Here is an 8,502-nt window from a genome sequence, read left to right on the forward strand (position 1 = left end):
TGGTCTCTGACTGGCTCCTACCAGTCTAGGTTAATTAAAAGACTGTGTTAAGAGGTGGCAGTAACAATGAAGATGTTATTACCTCTTCCAGGAGCTGCTTCCCAAAAGAAGCAGTCTTGCCTCTTCCTCAATGGCAGGTACTTGCTCCCATCCCTCTTCCTTGTGCCAGCACAAGCCTTTGTGCAGAAAGGCAGTGAACCAGAACAAATGTAATGAAGTTGGTTCTCGAAGAAAACAAGGTGTGGATTTACGTGGGGCAAGAACAAGCACCTAGTGTTGAGAAGAGTGGCTGACACAGCTTCAGCCTCAAGTGTTTGTGGAAGTCTGGCTGAAAGATCACCAGGGTTAGGGGTGTCGTGGTGATCACACCAGGTCTGTCTGGGATCCCGGGAAAGTGTGAGATTGGCCTAGGCTGAAGTGAGTGATGGCGTGGCTTCCTTTCTGTCACTACCCAAACTAGCTCAGGCATGAAGGTGCTGCTGCAGTTACATCCTGCAACTGGCAGTGTAGATATAGCTGTGGTTGTTTAGGCCTTTCTTGCATAAGTAAACAAAGCAGCAAACATATTCATCTAGACCCAGAGGTGCTGGGCACAGGGTTTACTTTCAGTTCATACTGTGTGAGGAGAAGGTCAAAAACTAAGTGTTCTGTGCTTAACTCTGCCAATGTATTTACGTGAGGATCAGCCCATTTAGTACTGATTGGCTGTTTTGGGTTTTTCTACTGCCTAGTATTTCTGTTCTTTTCAAATGTCATCTTCAGTCAGAATCAGCATGCAAGTAATGTGATGACTGGTATGTGTCTGAACCAGCTGTGTTCAGAAGATGTTAACTTCTAAAATCTTTAACCCACTAAGTGAGATCTCCAAGAAAAAGCTCTCACCATTGACCATAGTTGTAGGGAAGATAGTGATTAGTTGGAAATGGAGACTAAGCTATGCTCTTGATCAATAAGGTGTTCTCTCTGGATCTGGATTTAGGCATGCTGAGGAAGCTTGCACTGCAGTCGATCACTCCGGACCTGCACTATATCTTCGGTCTCCAGCTCTTGTGCTACACTAACTTAATTTTTAGTAAATGAGGAAGGAGGGAAAGTTTTCATAAGAATCGATAAAGCCAGAACTGCCCAGCAAATAAAATAAACTAATGGTTGGATATTCATAAGAGAACATTTGCTTTCTGCCATTAATATTGAGGAATCTAATTAAAATGATTTGCTTTGGGACTAACAAGATACATTTGCATAACGATTATTGTATTCTAGAAAATTCTGAAGTTCCAGAATTTATCAAATATTACAGACATATAAGGAATCATTGAAAAGACAGTCTAAAGGGTAGTAAAACCAATCAGGCATGTGAAACAAGCTGCCAGTATAAGTAAGGAGGAAATGATGAATCGTATCAAGGGTGGAAGAAACACTTAAAGATTATTTTTGTCTGGAATAGAGTCCCTGATGCTTGGTAAAGATTAAACGGTTGTACATCTTGTTGTGAGCTATATTAAATCAGCTTAAGGTTAACAAGTGCCAGATTAAATGTTTTCCAGGATATTCAGTAAGGAAAGGAATCCGAAACGCTGTTAATTTTTTTTTTCAAGAGCTGAAAGTGTTGAAGGAGATTGGAATGGTACTTCCAATGACTCTATGGAGAGTATATAATATATTAATTAATTATTATATTATTTATTAATTTTAATTAGATTATTAATTAATTATAATTCAATTATAATATTAATTAATTTAATTATATTATTAATTCATTAATTAATATATATAATAATATGACTCTATGGAGAGACATATTATTTTAACTGTTTTGCCCTTCTTTCTATATGCAGCTTGATGTTTTAAAGAAAAGTGGCTACAGTCATGCTGTCCTCTCCTTTGAAGTCATAAATAATGTGAATAACACAGATGATTGATTCATGCCTAATGGCCGTTACTAAAAATATCCTCCACTTTTAGATTTGCACCTGAGTAATCAACATAACCAGTAAAAAATTCTTGGTGCTTATGAATGATCCTGCAAAGGTCCAATGAAAATTACAAAATAAAAGGACAAATGAAAGAAATTTACCTGCTGTTAGTCCATAGCAACACTTTCCTTGTCTGGTGAGCACTTCCTCAGAGTAATTATATCATGGTTTTGGAAGCATTTTATAGTGTTCATCTCTGACATCCCACTTCCATTTGTCTGACAACAATTCTTCTTGGTTGGGATAACCCACTTGTGCACGTAGTCCTGGGTTCTGTTCCTGAGTGAATCACTTAACCTCTCTGTCTTTTTCTCTTTCCATCCATAAAATTAGCATAATAATGCTAATTTATTGCAGGCTATAGTTAGGCTCAATTAATGTTTGTAATGATTTCTGAGATTGTTGGATAAAACATGCTGTAAAAGTGTATTATTATTGTTAATAGAGCCTTTTGTACAACTGTGCTCTAACAAAGCACTACCATTGCTCTGTAGCTTTAGTCCTAAAATTTCACTGAAATTCCTAAGGACTTAATGGGATAAAACTTTCTGTTAGTGTTTCCATTTCTCTTCCTGACTCATTCATACCATCAGTAGAACAGTTTCAGTTCTGAAACATGGAAGAGCTGCAGAGTTTGTACGAAGAGAAATGATGTAATTTCATACGTGATTTAGGTCTGAAAGCTTTTCAAACAGGGCCTCGTTTACACAGACCTCGGTTCCAGCTGAACTAATTCAGACTTCAAAGAGCTGCGATGTGCAGAACAGCTTTCTTAAAATGAGGTACCTGTCTAGTTGGGAATATAAATAGTCCTTAACTGTGGAAATGATGGCAGTGTAAGGGAGTGGTAGTAGACAAAACTCAATCTGTACCACTGGAGGAAAAGATCAGTAGTCTGATCATAGTTAAAACCCTTGGGTTTTGCTTACATATACCAGGTTGGAAGACAAAGGCTTAGAACTCCTCTCCCATTTGTCAGGAGCAGATGAAAAACGAAGGAACAAGCCTCACAACTGAACTGGCTGGGAGAAATGGTTTGAGCAGCCCACACTTAGCAGCGTAAGGGATAGCTAAGCTTGAGCAAGGAAACTTGAAATGGAGTTTTTGTTGCTTTGGTTCTACATTTGTTAGACTGTTTGGAGTTGTGAGACAGTCATCTATACCCATGGGTTTTAGGAAGTGAGACTTCTCCATCCTATTATGTGACGTTTGATTTTATCAAATCATAAACAGGTTTTTTGGAACTTCCAAAACATTTTCTTTTCTTCTGACATACTTCAGCTTCCTACCCCTGCTTGTTCTTGTATTACTCAAAATTGATTTCTTACTCTTTTTAATAATGAGAAATGTGTGCTGTTTTCATCCTGTCTGTTCTTCAAAATAGATGAATATCCCTACTGAAACTTTACGGAAAAAACCCCTCCAACAATAATTGAGAAAGACCATGTCCACAAAACTGATCCTGCTTAAATTCATATGTTTCAGAAATAATTCTAATCAGGAGTTTATAAAAGGAAATTTTCTGCTGATTTGAAGATGTAAAATGGCTGAACTTTCTTTTACAAAGAATAGATTTTATGTTGACTGCTCTGATAAACTTCTTTTTTTTTTTTTTTTTTTTTAATCCTAATTCTTACTGCTCTCTTTGTCTACTGTCTGGTATTAATGATTTTGCTAAAATGTCTGTATCTCTCTCCAGGCTGTTATGTGACTAAGTGAAGCCGCTTTCCATATCAAATCTTCGAGTCCATTACTCTAAATGAAAGTCTCTGCCCCTTAAAACTGGAGGAAAAGAAGCAGGTGATGTGAAAATGGAAATGCTGATCAACACAAGGGAAGCACAAGAAAAGTATAGGTGTGGGTATCAAGCAAGTTGTGCCATTTAGTATGGAGAAAAATAAAATTGATAGGAACACATTAAAAATACAATACCTAAATCCACTAATCAGGTAAATTAGCCAGGAGTGGTAGGAGATAGAAATTTGAAACCTTTGGCATCGTGTCTGGCAGCAGTTTAGAAAGCAAATAGGGCCTTAGGAGGTATAATTAGAGGGAGAGACCATGCTCATCAGTAATTAAAGCACTCTTCAGGAAAAAAGCAAGACAAAGCCACTTTTTATTGCTATTTTGAGTGTCACATTACACAGAAAACACAGAAATACAACCTGTAAAGGTAAGTGCAAATATCTAAAAAGGCATTACTTTCTTCATATTCTATGGATGGATTTACAGTTTTAAAAGAAATTCTCTTAGCCATTTGTTTACAGTGAATCCAAGGGGTTCTAATCCTTAAAGATTTTATAGTTTATAGAGTACTAGACTGTAAGTGGCTGTTAGAAGTGTTTCACAAAAAAGCATACAGCACCTCAATATATCTTAATACATGACTTCTCTGTGATTCTTTAGTTTAGGCAGGCCCATGATTTTTCATCATGCAGATTCATAACACATTGATACAATGCAGTATATCAGAATACATTTCATAATATTCATGTATTTGCTATTTTTGTAGAATCTCAGTATTTGCCTTTTATAAGAGGAATTGCCTTTAAATGCTGCTCTGCTTTTAATTCGGTAGCGCTGAAAAACATCCCCATCTAACAGGAATAGCAGGAGTTTGAACTTGTGTCTTAGACCACTTAGATGTTAGTTTTAATGGCTTGTTCATGTGAGTGTGGCAATTAAGAATGAAGGTGTGTAAACCACCTATAGGAATAACTCAGAACAACTGTTTCCTGTCCCAACAAATAATGGAAGAATTTGCTTAGCCATACAGAGACACAGAAGGAATTGCAGGAAAGCCTGGGAAAACAGTCAGCACTCAGCTGATTTAGTCTGTGTCCTTGGGTCAACTTGAGCTAAAAGTGTGCACAAATGGAAGTCCAGGGCATGTTAGCTGGGTCAGGTATAAAAGTGCTTTACTTTGGCTCTAGAAAGCCAAACTCTTGAGGTTCTATCATCCATCCTTTCTTCTCCTTCCCCCCCTGCCTTGTTGTCCAACAACTAGTTGAGGTTTCAGTACTGAAGGAAGTAGTGAGCAGTAGGATTTGCGACAGAAGGCATTTGACCAGTGAGTTCATTGCTAGCCTGAACATCTGGGCATATGGATGCTTTGCTGAACGTGAGTGTTAGGTCAGAGAATTTAGTTCATGATCAAGGGTGTGTTTTGTCTTTTCCAAAATAATTCTAATTTCAAACTGAGTATTCATCAACAGTGTATTTTTTGCAATGGCACTAGTGGAATGAGACAAATATAATTGATGTAGCTAAATTCAGAGGCTGAAACTGTCATTCCCAGAGCAGGTTTGTTGAAAGGCTGTAGCCAGTTTTGGTATGTGCTTTTGGAAACACCCACCCTGGATTCCCAGCTGTCCTTCATGTCCCCTTGTCACTTGCTCTGTGAGGATGGTTTCACAGTACAGTTGACTACAGTTTCTTGAGAGCTGGGATTGAATCTATCCTTCGTTTTCTGTATGTTTCTTGTTTACTTGACAAACAGTTAAAAAAACCCCAAACATAAATACCAAGGTGAGAATGAACCCAAGCATATGTACGTCTGTTCATTCATTTATATATTATTAAGCATAACTTCCATGTCCAGGATGTCTTCTATAGCTAGAGGGACAATTTATTCTGTTGGTCCAGCTTGGGCCCATGTTGAATCAAGACAGAAGTGAGCTCATCCATACAAAATTGAAAGTGTTTGTCACTTTTTTCTCAAAGTCTGCTAGTCTTCTTCCAGATATTTACTGCTACAAGGTTGGTCCTTGGCAGAGTTCCCAGTCTATCAGACTGCCCTCATGTATTTCCTTCTAAGGATGACAAGATGTGGTAGTACTTTCAGACGAAAGAGTTTTAGGGACTTTAAGTGAGTCTTTCTTTCCACAGCCTATCTCCTTTTGCTTCAATTCTCCAAATGATCAACCTGGAGGACTAGGACTTTTCCCCTAAGCAGCCATATACCACAAGGTGGAGGTTGCAGTACAAAGTGACTTTGGGACTTCTCATTCCTCACCAATTTTGATAAGCTATAGTATGTGCGGAGAGATTAGATGTTGCCCTCGAGTGGTGATAAACAGAGGAAGAAGAAGCAGGTTTACAAGTAGGAAGCTTGAAAGTGGGAAAGATTACAGCACCAATGGCCTTTGAGATCCAGTGAGGATACTTGAAATGGCCTCACTTTAAGCTGATTGAATAAAGAACTGACACAAGCTAAAAGCATGGGCTGAGCTAGTCCTGACCCAGCAGAGGCAGGGAATTTTGAAGTCAAGAATCAAGAGAGCCAGTGCCTTGGGATTGTAGCAGTTTGGGCATAAATCAGGTTAGAGCTTAAGTCCCAAATTTCTAACTGAGGAATAACATACAATATTAATGTATCTCTACCTTGAAAATTTGGGCCTAATTTGTGCAACCTGCAAGTGCAATTTTTTGAATATATTTATTTACTGTGCCATGTATCATGCAGCTGTAGAAGGCCCTGGAATCTGATTTCTGAACTGAAATTATGTTGACGCTGAAGCAAAATCACTGCAAATCTAAGCCTGAAAAATTATTACTAAGCACTGAAAACGGTCCATTAAAGCAAGAGGTATGTATAAAGCTCACTCCCCTGTTCACTGAGAACATTCCTCTGCTGCGTTCACTGCCAGCAGGCTTTTAATATTTCCTAAATCACACAACCAAAAACACCTTGCTGTGTGTCTCCCAGATAAGTACTTCTCTGGGAGAATGAGAATGGTGACCTCAAGAATGCAGAATGGATGTATTTGTTGTGACACTCTGCTGAAATCTGTCTTTTGCTGAAAATCATTGTCTTTAAACAAATCTTTCACTTGATTCTGAAATTGTAGTATCATACTTTCTCATAAACCTGAAAGACTGCTGCATAAGGCCCAAATCTTCCCTTCTTGAAATCTATAGGAGCTTTGCCGTGGTTTTAAACAGGGCATGACTAGCTTGACAGTATACATTTGTAGTGCTAGGGCCTGAATAATAGGCCTTGAAACAAAGTTGACCTCTAGATGAACCTCACAACCAAACACTATCTATTATTAATATCTGTCGATTAGTGAAATCTGTATTACCATTAGTGTTTAATATTGGTATCTGATCATTAAAGAAATATGTATGCTCATTAGTGAAAGATGTAGCTTAGACAAAATATAATCAGTTGTAAGGATGAAATATCATGAGAATGTATCCAACGTGCCTTGTATGGCCTTGTTCAAGGCTGAGAAACCAGGTGTCTGCCCTTGTTGGAAACTCCCTTGGTTCTCCTGCCTGAGCCCTGGCCAGGCTTTGGGTAGAATCCAACAGGAGGATGAAACCAGATGTTTCCGCTCAAAGGAAGGTGCCAGTCACTTTGACTTGCTGATTTTTGACATATAAGGCTGGACTTGCTTGTCGCAACTTTGGAAGCCTCACCTATGGATGGACCCACTGTGTAGGATTTCCTACTTGCCGGGACAGGCTCTCCAAATCCTCACTGTAACTGGGGCTCCCCAGCGACTGCGGATCTGGACGATGGTGATGTATGCAAGTGGATGTATCTTTCTTAATCACTACTCTCCCCATCGTGTAGTAGTGATTAGGTGCATTACCTTGCTTATTCTTATTTTCTATAATTAACTGTATGTAGTAATAATTAAGTGTACTATTCTGTATTTTTCTTACTGCTTATTCTCTGTATTACTTGGTTATATCCTTTAATTATTAACAGTAAAATAAGCCTACTCTTTTCACTCTGATGTCTGAGTTTAATTGGCATCCTCAATCAGCAAAACAACAGTTGACTAAGCGATGAACATTAAAAAACCCTCAAAATTAAGCTATATTTAAATTTTTAATTTTAAGTTGATATATGGTGGCATGTGTATAATCAGACAGCTCTTAGTTTAAAAAGCTCAAAACAAACAAAAAAATCCAAATAAAGGGTTGCTAAAATCCTAAGTTATTTTGTAATCATGTATTGGAATAGCAGTTGTTTTTGCTGGTCTGGTCTGCCTTTCTGCTGGCTGGGTTCCCTTTCTGTGTGACAGATGTGCTATTTATGGAAGGGGATTCTGAATATTTTAAAGCACTGACTGCTACGATCATCTCATTCCCAGCCTTTAAAATGAAAGAGAACAAAATGCCAAATAAATTCCCAAAGAAAAACTTCCAAATTAAATAGATACCTATTTAATCATTAAAAAACAAAGAAGAGGAAAAAAGGCACAATTAGATTGTCTATTTTTCACAAGAAGTGAATACGTACATGCAGCCGTCTAGTTGTTGCTGTGCAACATTTTCTGATTTAACACACCACTTGGTGGTAGATTTCACCCTTAAAAACAGGTGCTTTTAGAAAAAAAAAAAAAAGATAGGGTAAATAGGCTCCTAGAGAAAGAATATGTGGCTGAAAATTTGGCTGCTTTCTGTCTCAGCTATATTGGCAGGTCAAATTAAAGATAGCGCTTCTCTGTACAAATCTGGCCTCACAAGGATCTATTTATTTCAGCACTTGCCCAGAAACCATTTATATTCA

This window comes from Athene noctua, chromosome 8 (genome assembly GCF_965140245.1).
Source record: "Athene noctua chromosome 8, bAthNoc1.hap1.1, whole genome shotgun sequence".
NCBI classification, from domain to species: domain Eukaryota; kingdom Metazoa; phylum Chordata; class Aves; order Strigiformes; family Strigidae; genus Athene; species Athene noctua.